This window comes from Taudactylus pleione, unplaced genomic scaffold (genome assembly GCF_031769625.1).
Source record: "Taudactylus pleione unplaced genomic scaffold, aTauple2 ptg000209l, whole genome shotgun sequence".
NCBI lineage: Eukaryota > Metazoa > Chordata > Amphibia > Anura > Myobatrachidae > Taudactylus > Taudactylus pleione.
Genome location: NW_028284611.1, coordinates 2718783 through 2736191, shown reverse-complemented (window position 1 = coordinate 2736191; position 17409 = coordinate 2718783). Strand labels below are relative to the sequence as shown.

At 44.1% G+C, this 17409-nt stretch overlaps 1 pseudogene across 1 annotated transcript in view; it reads left to right on the top strand.

The window, feature by feature from the left end:
• Positions 1 to 16970, top strand: part of LOC148517817 (RING finger protein 112-like) — a 199526-nt pseudogene extending 182556 nt beyond the window's left edge. Inside the window, exon 12 of the transcript XR_015879254.1 lies at positions 15340 to 16970. The product of XR_015879254.1 is annotated as an RING finger protein 112-like (transcript). The remainder of the gene's footprint in view (positions 1 to 15339) is intronic.
• The last annotated feature ends 439 nt before the right edge of the window (positions 16971 to 17409 follow it).

The following is a 17409-nucleotide window of genomic DNA, read 5'->3' as shown; positions in this document are numbered from 1 at the left end:
GTGCCTGCTGGTAACACACTCAGTGGGCGCCCAGCAAATGTTGAGAGCCGGGGGTGTGACCGCACCCCCTGTAGTGACACCGCTGGAGGTGGAGCGCCAATCAGCAGCGCTCTTATCTCCATCTAGCTCCTCAGCAGTGCCCGGGACAGCCAGGGACAATAGAGGCAGGTGCCCCCTTAAGGGCTGGAGCCCGTCGGCAAATGACTCCATTGTCTCCAGGAGTTCCACCACTGGTTTCGGGGGTGTGATAAACATGTGAGATTGCATGTTCTCACACCCTATATTACATAGAGTGAGTTAATGTGCAAGTATGGCTCTATACTCGCACATTTTCCAAACTCAGACCCTATAAGTCATTTCGCCCTATAAGTGAAATAACTTTTTCCTTTCTTGTGTTACTTTTTCCTCAAAGTACATAATCTAGGGTAAAAAGGCAAAAGACCATACCAGTGACCTGCGTCATGCATCATTCTGCTTTTCCTGCAATCTTATATGAATTCCTTTGCTATAGAAAATGCTAGTCCTAAGTACCTGGTAAACTATAAGCCAGAGGTTCCCAAACACGGTCCTCAAGGCTCCCAACAGTTCAGGTTTTAGAGATATTCATGGTTGAGCTCAGAGGACTTACAGCACAGGTTCTCAAACTCAGTCCTCACAACCCCAAACAGTGCATGTGTTACAGGTCTCCTCACAGATTAACAAGTGAAATAATTAGCTCCGCCTGTGGATCTTTTAAAATGTCTCAGTGAGTAATGACTACACCTGTGTACCTGCTGGGTGACCCGTAAAACGTGAACTGTGTGGGGTCCTGGGGACCGAGTTTGAGAACCACTGACTTGCAGTAATTAGTACCTCAGTCAATTTGATTTAACCACCTGTGATCAAGCATGGATATCTCTAAAACCTGAACTGTTGGGGAGGCTTGAGGACCATGGACCTCATTCAGGGCTGCTCGCTGCTGGTGAGCGCTCGCTCTGAATGTGGGCGTATTTAAATTTTTTTTCTCCAGCTGCTCGCTAAGCTATGGGAGACCACCGACAGCTTGTGCGAGTGGCCAGGAGACCGTCGCGATAATCGCGACCATCGGGTTTGCGACGAGACCTTGGGGTAGGGTCTAGCTGAAAAAAAGACAGGTGCATGAGAAAACATCTCTGCATTACTCAATTGTGTTCCCCCGGTAGTGTCCGCTTCCACATGTGTGCATACATATATCCATAAGCTAATTCTTTACCCATAACAATGGACCTTAATTCCTTTACTTTATGTTGCTGATCTGTTTCCTGTTAAGTTGAATTGGTAGATAAAAGCCCCACGTATGTAATTGCAGTTGTGTTTGGTCAATTTAATAAAATTTTCTAAATAGTTTACAATGTGTAACTAATTCTGAGTCACTCACAATAGCATCCGTGTCTGCTCCTTTTACACGTCTGTGACTCTATGCAAATGATGCTACATGTTAGCAGAGGTGTTTCTTATACACTGTCTGTGGGCACACAATTGGAAACACTTTGTGGTAAAATTATTTATAATAATAAACTGGCATATCCTCCAACATGACCCCTTCCATCAGGTGCACAATGCTCTGCTCTGGACATCCCACCTAATTGATGATAGCTGTCCACCTGTGATGAGCTATGTAATAGATGAGACAGGTTTTTCACCACAGGTGGCCGCAATCATCAGTTAGGTGGGAAGTCCAGGAGCAGAGAATTTTGTACTAGGTGGAATGGAGTCATGTTGGAGGACCTGAATTGGTTTGGTTTAACAAAGTTTGAGAATCACTGGTTTAACAGCATACAGGCATGACAGGTGTGCACATGAAAAACCTACCCTCCAACATGATCCCTTACTTTGGGGTTGTAATCATCAATTAAGAAAGAAGTCCAGGAGCAGAGCATTTTGTACTTGGTGGAATGGGTCATATTGGAGGGTCTGGAATAACCGCATTAGGGCTAGCCATCAACCATCAATGATTCATAATCCTCGATGATTTATGGCCGATGTCAAATGCTTTTGCCATCAATGGGGGAAAACCAGATGGTTTCCCTCCATTAATGTCTAAGCATAACCAAATGTTTTTTTTTAACCAAGTGCAGAGATTTGAAGCATAGCTTTGCCCTGCTACCCGTGAAGCCCCGCCCCCTGGATCTGATTGTCTCATGGGCCAGTCACAATACAGGAATTACCATCAGTTTAAACCAGCAATGGTCATCCATTGAATATTGTGTAGCCATCGATGGCTACAGTACTTGCTATTTTGCCATCAATTTTAACCATTGATATTAACACCACCGATGGCCATCCCTAAACAGCATTACTTCAGCATTTTATAGAATAATCCTGTAACAACAGAGTAAATTGCAGTAATGCAGACTGATAACACATCGACACAGTTAGCAACAGATCCACCTGCTGACCCTCCTGTGTAATGACTCACACATTAAGAATGTGGGCCAGATTAAAAAATGTATGCAATGCCCATATTTACACAGATTGAGCCATTACTAAGCCATTGTGCATGCCATTTAAGCTACACTGAGAATGCAGAGTGATTGTATTGTGATCTCTCTCACACAGAGGATTCACTCGCAAAGTGAGTAAGCAGTAGTCAGCATTTAAAAGAGGTAGATTGGGGGTGGCTAAGCAAATGCGGTGTGTCTGACAGTTTTTAAATGCCGTTTGCTGGGCATACATAAATTGGTCATTGTGATCTCCTTCAGAGCATGAGAGCCCTCAGTGTGTCATGAGAGCTATAGTGTTTGCGGCTGGTCAGACTTGACTTAGAAGCTGCATGACTGCCCTATGTGTATCGATGGTACCGATGTTTCCACTGTTGTACATCGTTGCATGGATATGAGAAGGCAGCAGTGGGTGTCCCTGTGCTCGGCTGTGCTTTGGAAGGCATTAGCGTATATTTTTTGCAATAGATAGAGGGGGTCCTACACACTAGATCAGACTAAAGTGTTCGCAGTGTGCTGCAGATAATTGATAGGTCGCCCTGACCTTGAACAGATAAAACAAATTGGTAACACTGCGCTCTACCCCTTACTGTATGGTGGTTTAATAATGGATGAGTACAGGATGTAAGTAATTAAACACACTTTAATCAAATATTGTGGGTGAAAAAAGGTGTATCAAAACAGGGTATATTTGCTACAGCAAACTTGTGTTCTCATGTACATATGTCTACACAGTATGTTGTAGTGGCCTGATTAAAGTATTCCTTGAAACAACCTTGTGTATGAATAACACTCCATATGCTAATGTAAGATCTTTTTGGTGGGTGACAGATCAAATGATTTGTCAATATAGTCTCTCTAACAGCTGTACAGTATAGTCTGTCTGTGTGAGGTACCTTCACTCTCCTTAGTTGAGATGTGTCCCGCTTTCCTTGGCATTCTGGTGCTCCTCTTCTTTCCTGGATGCTGGTTTCTTGTAGGGGGTTGGTGGGGACCCGGTGGTGTCAGTCAGGTCTTATGGTTCACAGAACTTGTATGGCTATCTCTACCACTGTGACGCTCCCTATGGGTCACCCCGCTTTGGCTCACTGTGGGGCATCTAACTGTGGACTTGCCTGGCTCTGAATGTTGTGACCCCCCTCCAGTCCCTGCAAGGGGTCCGTGGTGGGTCTCTCCCTCCAGCCCGAGTGGTGCACCGACCATCTGTTCCTGATCACTTCCAGGTACCAATCACGTGACCACGTGTCCTGTCTTGTGAGTCCCGGCTTCTGCAATACGCGCTGCTCGTGGCTGATGATTCTTTATGAATACATGATAAGTAGTGGTGAGCGGGTTTGGATTTCTGAAATCCGAACCCCCTCGAACCCCCCCGATCCGAGGCCGATCCGAGTCAGGCTCGACTTTTCCCGCCTGACTCGGATCTGAAATCGAGGCAAAACGTCATCATCCCGCCTTCCGGGTCTTGCAGGTTTTGGATCCTATATAAGGTACCCCTGTCGGCGCCATTTTCTCACTCGGCTGTGGACAGTGAAGAGGGAGGGTGGGTGTTGGGGCTGGCTGGGCTGTGTAGTGTAGTGTAGTGTTGTGCTGTGCTGCGCTGTGCTGCTGTTGTCCATAGGGGCTGTGTCCACTCCTCCAAAGTCCATAGGGGCTGGCTGGACTGTGTTGTGCAGTCAGTTGTCCATAGGGGCTATGTCCACTGCAAAGTTCTGTGCAGTGTCCCAGTCCTAAAGGGGTGCTGTAGTGTTGTCCAGGGGGTGTTCTGTCCATCAGGGTTGCTCCCCCCAAGTGCAAAAAAAATATATTTTTTTCTGTGTTTGTGAATTGTGTGCGCAGTAGCCGCACGTGCATCAACAAAGTAGTGCCAAGCATGTGCCTGTGTCATAAGTAAAGGGCCATCTGGCTTGACTGTTAAAGGGTGCTGTAACCCCCAAAGTACACTCCAAACAAAAAAATATATATATTTTCTGTGTTTGTGAATTGTGTGCACTGTAGCCGCACGTGCATCAACAAAGTAGTGCCAAGCGTGCGCCTGTGTCATAAGTAAAGGGCTCGCTGGCTTGTCCGTTAAAGGGTGCTGTAACCCCCAAAGTGCACTCCAAACAAAATAAAAAATATTTTCTGTGTTTGCGAATTGTGTGCACTGTGGCTGCACGTGCATCAACAAAGGAGCAGCGCCAAGCGTACACCTGTGTCCCATAAGTAAAGAGCCGGCTGGCTCATTTCCTAAAGGGTGGTGTAACCCACAAAGTGCACTACTCTCCAGCAAAAATAAAAAAAAATATTTTCTGTGTTTGTGTGCGCCTTAGCCGCACATATATATCAAATCAATATAACATAAATGGAGGACCAAACTTTCTCCGATAAAAATAAAATAGGGAAAGATCAAGAACCACTTCCTCCTAGTGCTGAAGCTGCTGCCACTAGTCATGACATAGACCAGGGGTCTTCAAACTTGGCCCTCCAGATGCTGTGGAACTACACATCCCGGCATGCACTGCACATAGTTTTAGCATGCTGTTATATCAAAAAGGTGGCAGTGCATGCTGGGATGTGCAGTTCCACACCAGCTGGAGGGCCAAGTTTAAAGACCCCTGACATAGACGATAACATGCCATCAGCCAAGGCTGATGCCCAATGTCATAGTAGAGGGCACATACAATCCCAAATGAAAAAGTTCAGGAAAATGACCTTAAAAAAAACATTTAAATCATCTGAAGAGAAACGTAAACTTGCCAATATGCCATTTATGACACGGAGTGGCAAGGAACTGCTAAGGTCTTTCCCTATGTTCATGACTAGTGGCTCAGCTTCACATGACGATGGAAGCCCTACTCCTGCTAAAAAAATCAAACGAGTTAAGCTGGCAAAAGCACAGCAAAGAACTGTGCGTTCTAAGAAGATATCACAAATCCCCAAGGAGAGTTCAAGTGTGGTGGCGGTTGTGATGCCTGACCTTCCCAGCACTGGAAGGAAAGAGGTGGCTCTTTCCACCATTTGCACGCCCCCTGCAAGTGCTGAAAGGAGCACCCACAGTCCACTTGCTGATATGCAAATTGAAGATGTCACTGTTGCAGTACAACAGGAGGAGGATACTGGTGTAGCTGGCGCTGAGGAGCAAGTTGGCAAGGAGGATTCTGATAGTGATGTGGTTTGTTTAAATCAGGCTCCGGGGGAGACAGTTGTTGTCCGTGGAATGAAAAAGCCCATCACGGTCATGCCTGGGCAGAAGACCAAACATTCCACCTCTTTGGTCTGGCAATATTTCTATCCAAATCCGGACAACAACTGTCTTGCCATATGTACCATATGTAAAGGTGAAATAAGTAGGGGTAGGGATGTTAACCACCTAGGAACATCCTCCCTTATACGTCACCTGCAGCGCATTCATAAAAAGTTACTGTCAAGTTCAGAAACTTTGGGTAAGACCGTAAGCTGTCCAGGGACACCTAAATCCCTTTTTCCTGTTTTATCCAAGGAATCGGTGGATGAGGAGGATGAGGACGACATCTTGCCTCCGTAAAGCCAGTTTGTGCAGGGACACATTATTGCCAGCTTGTTTTGTGGGGGCCCAAACGAACCAATCATTTCAGCCACAGTCATGTGGCAGACCCCAGCGCTGAAATGATTGGTTTGTTAAAGTGTGCATGTCCTATTTATACAACCATTAGGGTGGGAGGGAGGGCCCAAGGACAATTCCATCTTGCACCTCTTTTTTTTCTTTGCAGTATGTACTGTTTGGCTCCTAGTTTTTCTAACTGCCATCCTGTCTGCCACTGCAGTGTCACTCCTAGATGGGCCATGTGTTTGTGCCGCCCACTCGTGTTGCTTAGCATAGTCATCCAGCTACCTCGGTGCAACTTTTTGGCGATAAAAACAATATTGTGAGGTGTGAGGTGTACAGAATAGACTGGAAATGAGTGGAAATGAAGGTTATTGAGGTTAATAATTGAATAGGAGCATAAAAACCCACAAATTCTGTGATTTTAGCTGTTTTTATGCTTTTTTTCAAAAAAATACAGATCCAAAACACAAAACCCAGAACCCAAAACACGGAAGGGTGGTTTTGGCAAAACCAATCCAGATCCAAAACACGAAGAAAGATCCAGATCCAAAACCAAAACACAAAACACGAAAAGTGGCCGGTGCACACCCCTAATGATAAGCGTTGATATAGTGGGTATTAATCAATGTCCCAACACATTTCAGCACTTGGGCCTTCCTCTGGGGATGTGTGGAAGGTGAACTGTGTTTCCAGGGCTATTTTATTTGACAGACAATATGGGCTATTTCACACATGTCGGTTTTGACCGGGTGACAAAAAGCCACCCGTTTTTTTTTGCAGGGTGTGAAAATAGTGGTGGCTGAAAGCAGGTGCCTCCTTTCACATGGCACGGCACGGTGTCCATGTTACAGCTGGGAATATCCACTGAGAAGGATGGCTGCCATGCCGTGTCCGTCCCCTCCCTGCACGCCAGTGGTGTATAGGAAACAATAAAATACAAGCAAATAGAAACGAAAAAATAGAAAATAATGGATTAATATATATACTTACGATTGGTATCGTCCGGAATTCTTCTTAGTTCTTAGCTTTTTCTCAGATGTTTTCAAATGGATTTTTTCTCCATATATAAAAAGAATAATAGAGAACAGGAAAAGCTAATAGTATAGTATTTCTATGATCTTAAAAGTCCATATATAAAGTCACAAACATCCCTTCCACATATAGAAAATGTGGTTTGGTGTTGATCTATTGATAGAAGGTCACCCACAAGTGCAAGTTCAACATAGGACGCTCACAATCAAGCTTACATCCACTAGTGTTTGCTATACATATAAAGGTTTCTTTATACTTCTTTCCCTTGTGTATCCATTTATGGTAATCAATAGCATTATCACACCACGTATAAATCCAAACACTAAAACGTGCTTACACGTATACTGTAGTGGGTCCTCATATAACGGTTTCTTTTGTAAAGGAGACACTTTCCAATCCAAAAAATGATAATGGCAAAAACAGCTGGGTACCGTCAAAGCAGATACACTTTTGTGTATCGTCACGCAGTCGATGAGAAAAAATCCATTTGAAAACATCTGAGAAAAAGCTAAGAACTAAGAAGAATTACGGACGATACCAATCATAAGTATATATATTAATCCATTATTGAAGCGCTCGTTTCTATTTGTTTGTATTTTATTGTGACTGTAATAGGTACTGATAACACCTATTTGAAACAGTAGCAGCTTTGTTGCAGCGCGAGGGGGAATCATTATTTTTTTACCTATTGTATAGGAAACAATGTTTCCTTTCATACACACCGGCCGGATAGTGCATCAGCTGCTGCTGCGTATGCCCAGTAGTTTAAAAATAAAAAAAATAAATTAAAAGCGTCTCAAAGCCGCTGGTTGTGAAAGGAACTGAGTGCCTGAAAAAAAACGTCCGGAAACTACATGTTTTTTGTCCGCAAGGACAAAACCGGCAAGTGTGAAATAGGCCTATGTGTTAACCTATTGGGTGGTAGAGAGCTGTGTTGATTGGTGCGTAAGGATTTCGCTCAATATGTGTTGCTCAGTCGTAGGTTCTGCTTATTGAAGTTAGGCATGTTGGGGGTTAAACTGCCATCTTGGTTGTGGCCTATATGTGAGTAGTTAGATACAGTCATCTTGGATGTGGAATTATATCTTCTATTATTCTATCTTGTGGCATGTTAATTGTTAAACTGCCATCTTAGTATTGGCAATTTTTCTACATTCTACCTTAAGTTGTATTTGACAGCCATCTTAGATGTGGCAATGGACATACTTACAGTATCTCTTCTATATTTTATTTTTATTCTTATATACACTGGCATGTGTGCACTGCTGTATTGCAAAAGTAGCATTCTTGTTTAGTACAGTATATGTGGTAGAGGGCGGATTCTATTCTAATAACATCATAAGGATGTATACGTTGTTGGTGTGACAAGATCTAAACCCAATAATGCATATAAATTGGTGTGTTGGTCCATTGAAGTTTACACTACGTCTTTATATTCAGGGAGGTATTGTTATGGTATGGTTATTTGATGTCCCTGATGTCTGTTATATAAATCGCACAGTTTAAATATATCTCTGGTGTGTTATATGCTATTCAATTGCAAATGATTAATCTGATTGCATTGTCAATATTTAAGCCTTTTGGGCTCAGTGTGTCAAGATGAATCATATGTTTCCACTCTTCCTTGTTGATTTGTAGAGTATAGTCACCTCCTCTCCAACTTCTGTGTACCTCTTTTATGCCTACAAATTTGAGTATTGCCGGATTGCAATTGTGTGCCTTTTTGAAGTGTTTTGAAAGTGGATGTTCTTAGCAGTCCTTTGTGATATTTCTTATGTGTTTGCCAAGCCTTTACTTGAGTCGGCGGATGGTCCTACCAATGTATTGTTTTGGACATGTACATTAAAGGAGGTATATCGATCATTTTGTATGGCATGTTATTGTGTCCCTTATTCTCAGTTTGTGTGCATTGCTGGTGGACGTTACTTCAGGTCTAGGTATTGTGCTTCTTTTTTTTGGTGGTTTTGCAAGCTATGCATGTCCCACAGTAGTAAAAACCCCCAGGAATATATTTATTATCTAACATAGTTTGGGTGTTTTGTCTGGGTGGTAAGTGGCTCTGGTGGCAGTTCTCCACTCAGGACCTCATCTTGGAGTAATATATGCCAGTGTCTATTGATTGCATGTTTGATCTGATTGGCTTGTCTGTTATACTGCGTCACAAAATAGATTTATTTCTTCTATTTGTTATTCGTCACTTTGGGTTTATATTCTAGTAGTGGTTCTCTATCCTGTTTTCTCACCGTTGTATATGCTTCCTAGACTGCATGTTTGTCGTACTTTCTCTCTACAGATTTGGTCTCTAGTGTTCTGCTCTGATCATCATAGTCCCTGATTTTAGAACTGTTCCATGTTAGTCTTTTAAACTGCACCACTGGTATGTTGTTTAACCAGTGGGGATATGGTCCACTTGTGGCTAGCATCGTGCTACTGTATTTACATCCGCCGATTTTCTAAATGTATTGGTGTGTAATTTATGTTATTTGACAAAGATGTTTAAATCAAGAAATTCAACTTTAGTTTTACTGTGGTTTGTTGTAATATCAGGTTATTGTTGTTGTTAATGTAAGTGATGAACTGTGCAAGTGAGTCTGTATCACCCTCCAGATGAAGAAGACATCATCTATAAACCTTTTCCGTACGACAAGGTTTGCGCCAAGCTCCGCTCTGGACCAGATATGGACAAGAATAGCAAAAAACTCGCACCTGCTAGGTTTTTCCTACAAGTGGGAGTTTTTTGCTATTTAATTAGGTGTGTGGGGGGGTTTTTTGTGCACGCCGGGAGGTTTTTTCTCCTTGCACCTCCAGAGCATGCACCCCGACATCACCCCCCTTAGGACAAATTAAGCAATTGGAAGTTTCAAATTAGATTAATTAGTCCATAATTACTCACATTCTTCAGCGCTCTCTTCTGCATCCAGCGTTAGGAGCCGGCTTCTCTGCAGCAGGGTGAGTATGTCAGTGTGTGTGGTGTTTGTAAGTGTGTATAAGTGAGTGTGTGTGTGTGACTCCACTGCCAGTGTTCCCCTCTAGTGTCCGTGTGGCCCCCAGAATAGACGCTGGGAGAACTACATGTCCCAGCAGCCCTTGACCCTCCCACCAGCCCCTGGAGCCTCCCAGGAGCCCCCGAGACTCCCACCAGCCCCTTCTCCATTAAGAAGATAGAGGGGAGGTCACAGATAGTCACGGAGACCACCAGAGACCCCCACCAGGTAAGTAAAGAATTTTTTTACGCGGTGCAGAGTTTTGAGAGCTGAAAACCCAGCGACCACTATTTTTTAAATTGGATACCGTGGGTATATGTGGTATGCATACCCGCGGTATTCCTAAATTGGGCGCGAGGGGTGCAAGGTTTTTTTCCTTGCTAAACCTCACGTCCAATTGTATATGCCCCATAATGTATGTGAGGCAGTTACCAAAAGCTGTAAGTGCTGTATTTAAACCATAAGCATTTTGGGCCAGATTCTCCAGTGGGAGTAAAGCAAAAAAAGAGCAAGTAACTGTGCACCTTGGTGATGGTTTAGAAACGGACGCTAATGCTATTGCAGCTGTGACTTTTGCATGGACCTGCAAAACATGCTAATAGTTCTAAAGCTTACCTGAGCATAGGAACGCCCACCACTGCCTTCTCATACTGTATCTGTCTGACGTCACATACCTGAATAAATATTGGGTAGAATATCGACCAGCCATGCAGCCCTTGTGGCAGGTCAGATCTGTCTCAATTACAGCATCTCTCCAGGCACGCAGAGAACTCTCATGCTGCATATGAGATCACAATGGCTTATTTATGCACACCCATAAAATGGCATTGAAACTGCCCGACATGCCTGCGTTTTTCTAAACAACCACCCTGTTACTCCCCCTAAATGCTGACTACCTGTCACTTGCTTTATGAGTGGATTCTCTGTGTGTACAAAATGGCAAGACAAATTGCTCAGTCTATGTAAATATCGGCATTGTGTACATCTCTGAATCAGGCCGCTTGGCAATACCATGTTGTGCTGCAGGTGGGGAGATGTAAGATGTGCACAGATTTAGAGGTAAATTCACTAAAGTTTGATTTGATGCTCTTTTGCAATTTCCCATCGTTTTTGCAAATCGGAGATTTTTTAAAGTCAAAACCAATGGAAAATCAACCAAAAACCCTACCTTTGGTTCTCCAGGAAACCGAATCTATCCAAACTTCGGGAAACCGGTAATATCGCGGTTCTGATCTTCAAAGTAGGTCTGGATAAATCCAAGTCACAGTGCTGATCGTCGGATGGTTCAGAATTCGGATTTTAAATTCGGATTTCAGGTTTTGGATTGCAAATATTACATGATTTTAGCTGTTGTTAAAAACTTTTTATAAATGTTTTAGAAAAAACCCAGATACAAAATCAAAACGCTTGTGGGTCTTTTTGCAAAGCCAAAATTTAAAACACCAAGATGATTCCAGATACAAAACCAAAAAACAGGAATCAGCCCCAGGGGCATCTTAAGAGAGGAGTGGGCCAGTGTGCACTCCCCGTGCGGGGCCCCCTCCTCTCCCCCCAGTGGCCGGCAGCCGACTGATGTGGCTGGCCAGCCACTGCAGCATTGGTAGACTCTGAGCACTAAAGTGTGCCCGAAGTCTACTGCACATGCGCAGAACTCCGGAAAAATAAAAGCGGCGGCCATTTTCCGGTGCGCTGAGCAGCGCCGACACCCAACTTAGGACCATGTACAAGTAAGTTTAAAATAATATGGGTGCAGGGTGTGCGGTGCAGGGCCCCCCTGGACCCGGGGGCCCATGTGCCCCACACACACTGCACCCATTATAGATACGCCACTAATCAGCCCACATCTCTACTTTAGATCTAGTAGTTACCTGAAGGAAGGTGGAGATCACGTCAGTATAAGTCTGTCCCAAAATAGCAGCATAAGGACAAATAGCACATGAACCTTAACGTGTTTCTCTGGACATGACTCCCAGTTTCTTCAGAAGGAGGGCATAGATCAGGGGTTCCCAACCACCAGGGCCGGACTGGCCATCGGGCGCTTCTGGCAAATGCCAGAAGGGCCGATGGGCAGATGGGCCCATTTGGCTGAAGCGCTGAGCGCAGGCTTACCCAGCCGGCGCTGCAGTGTTCAGCATTTCCCCTGTTATTTACATGCGGCACGGCTGCATCATAGCGTAATGACGTCGTTGCGCAGGTGGCGGTCGTGTAAATTGGGCAGCTTTATCCAGCTCCTGAGAGCTGGCAACTTGCTGGGATGCGGGCGCCGTCATGACGCGGTAGCGTCATGGCGTGCTGGGTTTGATGCGGGGGCAGGGCCTTGGGCAAATGACTCCATTAGCTCCCGCCTTCTGTGAGCTGACTGTAGGGGGGCGGGGGCCGACTGGTGCACAGGCAGCGCGACACCCACGGTGGCGGTGATGTCATTACGCATCTGGCCCAGCTCAGGGATAAAAAAGCACGGCATGGGCGGGAAGCCGGGAACCTGAGTGGACTGGACACCATTTTCTGATCATATGAGTTGCTGGCACAGACGGATGCCAGCTGAGACTGCAGCAGAGACCCCAGTGCCCAGTGAATCATGTGTGCATTCACACTGTCAAAGTGAGTGTGCACAATTTTTATTCCCCTTGGTGTGGTGGGTGGGGACTACTACTGGGGCCACTGCATATGGGGTACTACTACTGGGGGCACTGTATATTAGTGGGTGGACTACTACCACCGGCAGTGCATGGGGGGGACCACTTCTGGGGGCACTATATATGGGGCACTACATAGGGGGACCACTACTGAGGGCACTGTATATGGGGGCCACTACTGGGGGCACTGCATAGGTAGGGTGGCTGCTACTGTGGGCACTGTGTGGGGGCGGTGGCTGCTACTGGGGCACTGTATAAGGGGGGTACTACTAGGGCACTGTATAGGGGGGCCGCTACTAGGGGCACTGCATAGTGGTGACTACTACTGGGGACACTGTATATGGGGGCCACTACTGGGGGCACTGCATAAGTGGGGTGGCTGCTACTGTGGGCACTGTATGGGGGGGTGCTACTGTTGCACTGTATGGGGGGGTGCTACTAGGGCACTGTATAGGGGGGCTGCTACTAGGGGCACTGCATAGTGGGGACTACTACTGGGGGCACTGCATAGGAGAGACTACTACTGGGGGCACTGCATAGGAGAGACTACTTCTGGGGACACTGCATAGGAGAGACTACTACTGGGGGCACTGTACTGCAGTTCCCCCTATTCCTTCTCTCTCTTTCCCAGCTTCCCCTCTTTCTCCTATATCTCACCCGTTTCCCCCTCTTTTTCCTCCTTTCTATCAGCTTCCCCTCTTTCTCCTCTCTCTCCCATCTCCCCCTATTCTCCCTCTCTCTCTTGACATGTAATGTGCAAATATTCATGCTTGTGTATGTGAATAAGGAACACTATTGCGTGACATAACATGAAAAAGGAACACTACTGTGTGACGTAACGTGACTATGGGGCACTAACGTGTGATGTAATGTGAAAAAAGGAGACTACTGTCTGACAAAAGGTGAAAAAGGGCACTACTGTGTGATGTAACATGAATAAGGGACACTACTGTGCAGTGTAGTATGATGAAGGGACACTACTGTGTGATGTAATGTGATTATGGGGCACTTCTGTGTGATGTAATGTGATTATGGGGCACTACCGTGTGACGTAATGTGAAAAAGACATTACTGTGTGACATAACGTGAAAAAATAGGTGGCTACGCCCCTTCCTAGCGAGACAACACCTGAATTTTTTTGTGTGTACCTTCGGCACGCACTCTCCCTGCTACGCCTATGGATGGTGGCACACATGCTCTTTTGTCAATGTGTAGTTATGGCTTGGCTTTGGTGTGCACAAATGTGTCCTCTGTGTTCCGCGCCTGCCCTAAAGTCCTACAGTGAACACTATCTATTACACCTGCTAAACTAGGGCTTGGGAAAATGCCCTCCCCTTTCTTTGTGTATGACCTACACCAGTGCAGTGCCAGCTTTACCCATAGATATCTGTCCAATCTGTCTGGTGGGAAAGATAATCTGGTCCATTTTCCAGCATCTGGGAGCAAATTTCTATTGTTTGCTCCCATACATTCCCAGATTTTCTGTCCCACCACACGAATTGGACAGATATATCTATAGGTGTGTACACAGCTTAACAGAACCAACACAATACCAAATGTGTGACTCCCATGCAGGATGTGCTCTGTTGTATGTATTTTAATAGAGAATGATGTGTACTTGTCTGTTCTAATATTAATTATATTTGTAAGAGCATAGACTAAGAAGTGGGAGGGGTCAGGAATAGTTAGGGGAGGAGTCTATGCCAGGAGACAGATGCTGACACTAGGTGGGCCTGTGTGCTCTTTAAATGCCAGGGCCTATTTTTAGTCCCAGTCCGGCCCTGCCAACCACAGTCCTCAAGGCACACTAGCAGTCCAGGTTTTAAGGATAGCCATACTTGGGCACAGGTGACTTAATTATTATCTCAGTTATTTTGATGTAACCACCTGTGCTTTAGCATGGATATCACTAAAACCAGGACTGTTAGTGTGCCTTGAGGACTGTGGTTGGGAATCACTGGCATAGATGGTCTGCAGAACCAAGACAGGTTTATATTAGCCTTAAAGTCACACTCCTTTCATTAATAAGTTAATTAATTAACACCTGTAATGGTACCATGGTCTCACTTGATTCAATCAATTCAATAGAAATAGAATTTAGAAAAAAATATACAAAAACACACATATTATGCGAATGTATGAAAAAGTACAAATAATATATATATATATACACATATGAATAAAAATAGTTTATCCATGACACTGGTATTAAATGTAACAAATGTCTGTTGTTGTCTATATATGAAACACCACTTGGAATCTAAAGCAATTAGCGTGCTTTGTCATTATGAAGCCCAATTTTCTTACTTATTTGTTTAGGTTGTATATATTATGTTTCATCAAATTTATTGTACCTAAATAAGGTTTTTTATTTGTTCTATTGCACACTGTCATAATAAATAGTTTTAATTTGTTTATCAGCGCTACCTTTTCCTTTATATTTGATGTTTGTTTTAGTGGGTTGCAGTCCCCATTGAGTGTACAGCTCATTAGACAAATTAAGCTCTCATATAGACTACATTGTGCACCTGTTTCTATTCCTATCCTTAAGTATGGTTACAGTACTTGCTTTTTTTTCCTTAGCCCGCCTCAGGGTCAGGCCCTATATGTCTTCATCTTTCATTGTCTTTTTTTTTGTAACATTATTTTTTGCTCTTCATTAGGCTCCATTAAATCCATTTAAAGTCCTGGCCATCACAACCTATGAATTAAGGAGACAACTCAGTAATAAGGCTGATACCCTTCTTGACAAGTACAAGTATATCCTGAAATGCGATGAACGCAAGAAGGAGCAGTTTGTGAATGAGCTTAGAACTTTTATGATGAATGAACTGGAGAAATGTTGTACACGGCACACCATTCTCTATGCCTCGTGTGCAGCAGGAGGAACTGTTTTTCTGTGGGGGGTGTAGCCTTGGGTTTGGCTGGAGGTGCAGTAGCTGCTGGTGGAACAGCTCTTGCCATAGAGACAGCTGGTATATTTGCAGGTGGGAGCACAATGGGGGTCACAGGAGGCTTGATTGGAAGCAGTGTAGTACATGCTGTTAGACTTAACAAGAATGAGAAGAAGCAAGAATCAGAGCATGAAGATAAAGACACCAAGAAACATTTTGGCAAAGAAGAGTGATAACAGCATAAACCAGAGCCCGGCTGGTGACTGAGCTGCTGACTCCTGGCACAGGCTTCTTTCTCAATACCTTTTATAGGGGATTTTCACATAGATTGTTTGCAATTAATGAATTTTGGAATTTGGATCTGATTTTAATTTTAATTATAGGGCTCCTGCATGTCCATGGGCAGAAAATCTTGTGTCAAATTTAAAGGCTGATGAGGTAGTAATGTAGTCATTTCATTTCACAATCCAGTAGATGCTCACAGCTCTGATTATATCAATAACGAGCAGCTAACACACAATTGTTGCACACACAGTCCACAAAAAGACTGACAAAACATCATTAAAGGCATTTGACAAATTATTCGTGGCCAGCGACTGATCAGGATAACCTGACAATTCCTCCGAATTCTTCCAATGTGTAGTCAGCTAGCCCCTCATTGCTGTAGGAGTTAGGAAGTAATTACTGTATTTCTGGGTTGGAATTCTGTAGGTTAAATTACAAAGTTCTCCTTAGTGTTTGTGCAGTGTTACCTTTATGCAGGGGATCACCCAAGAGCCCAATCACTGAATTATCTCTCCCTCAGCTTGTCTGGCCAAGACAGGCTGAGATGTCCCAACATTGTGGATGCTCCGCACTGAGGGGAACGAGGAACATGAGCTTTGTCTTATATTAGTGCCAGCACCATAACCTGAGTCTCACGCTATGGGAGGTTTTATCCTGTCATGTGCAGGTCCCAGACCTTGTGCCAGTATAGAGGGGAGCTGGTCTATCTGATTAGACTGCTCCATATTGTATGACAAATAGAGTAGGAGGAATGAGAGATATCACTGAGACAACACCACATGAAATCTGCTGCTGTAATTCTGCAACTGTAAGCTGCTGAGATAATGCATTACAGGATTTCCAGATTTACTTTTAATCTATAAAAAATGTTATAGACATCAGGGGTTCAAGTCAGCAAACAAAAATCAGCAACTCCAGAGCTACTGTAAGTGTGGCATATAACCACACCTACTGGGCATATAACCACACCTACTGGGCATATAACCACACCTACTGGGCATATAACCACACCTACTGGGCATATAACCACACCCACTGGAAAAAATATGAAAATGAGATTGTTGATGGTTTATATTCTGTGCTTATCATTCCTAAAAATATGTATGTACAGTATACACTTGTAATCATGTCATTATTCTAATACCTGTGTAATACAAATTATTATTGCATAACAGATCCATGTATGTAACTTACATTTAGTATGTTATGCTTCTCTAATCTCAAAAACAAATAAACTATCTGCAGTGCAACAACTCTGTGTTTCTGTGTTTCTGTGTGTGTGTGTGTGTGTGTGTGTGTGTGTGTGTGTGTGTGTGTGTGTGTGTGTGTGTGTGTGTGTGTGTGTGTGTGTGTGTGTGTGTGTGTGTGTGTCTGTGTGTATGTATTAGGGGTGTGCACCGGCCACTTTTCGTGTTTTGTGTTTTGGTTTTGGATCTGGATCTTTCTTCGTGTTTTGGATCTGGATTGGTTTTGCCAAAACCACCCTTCCGTGTTTTGGGTTCTGGGTTTTGTGTTTTGGATCTGTATTTTTTTGAAAAAAAGCATAAAAACAGC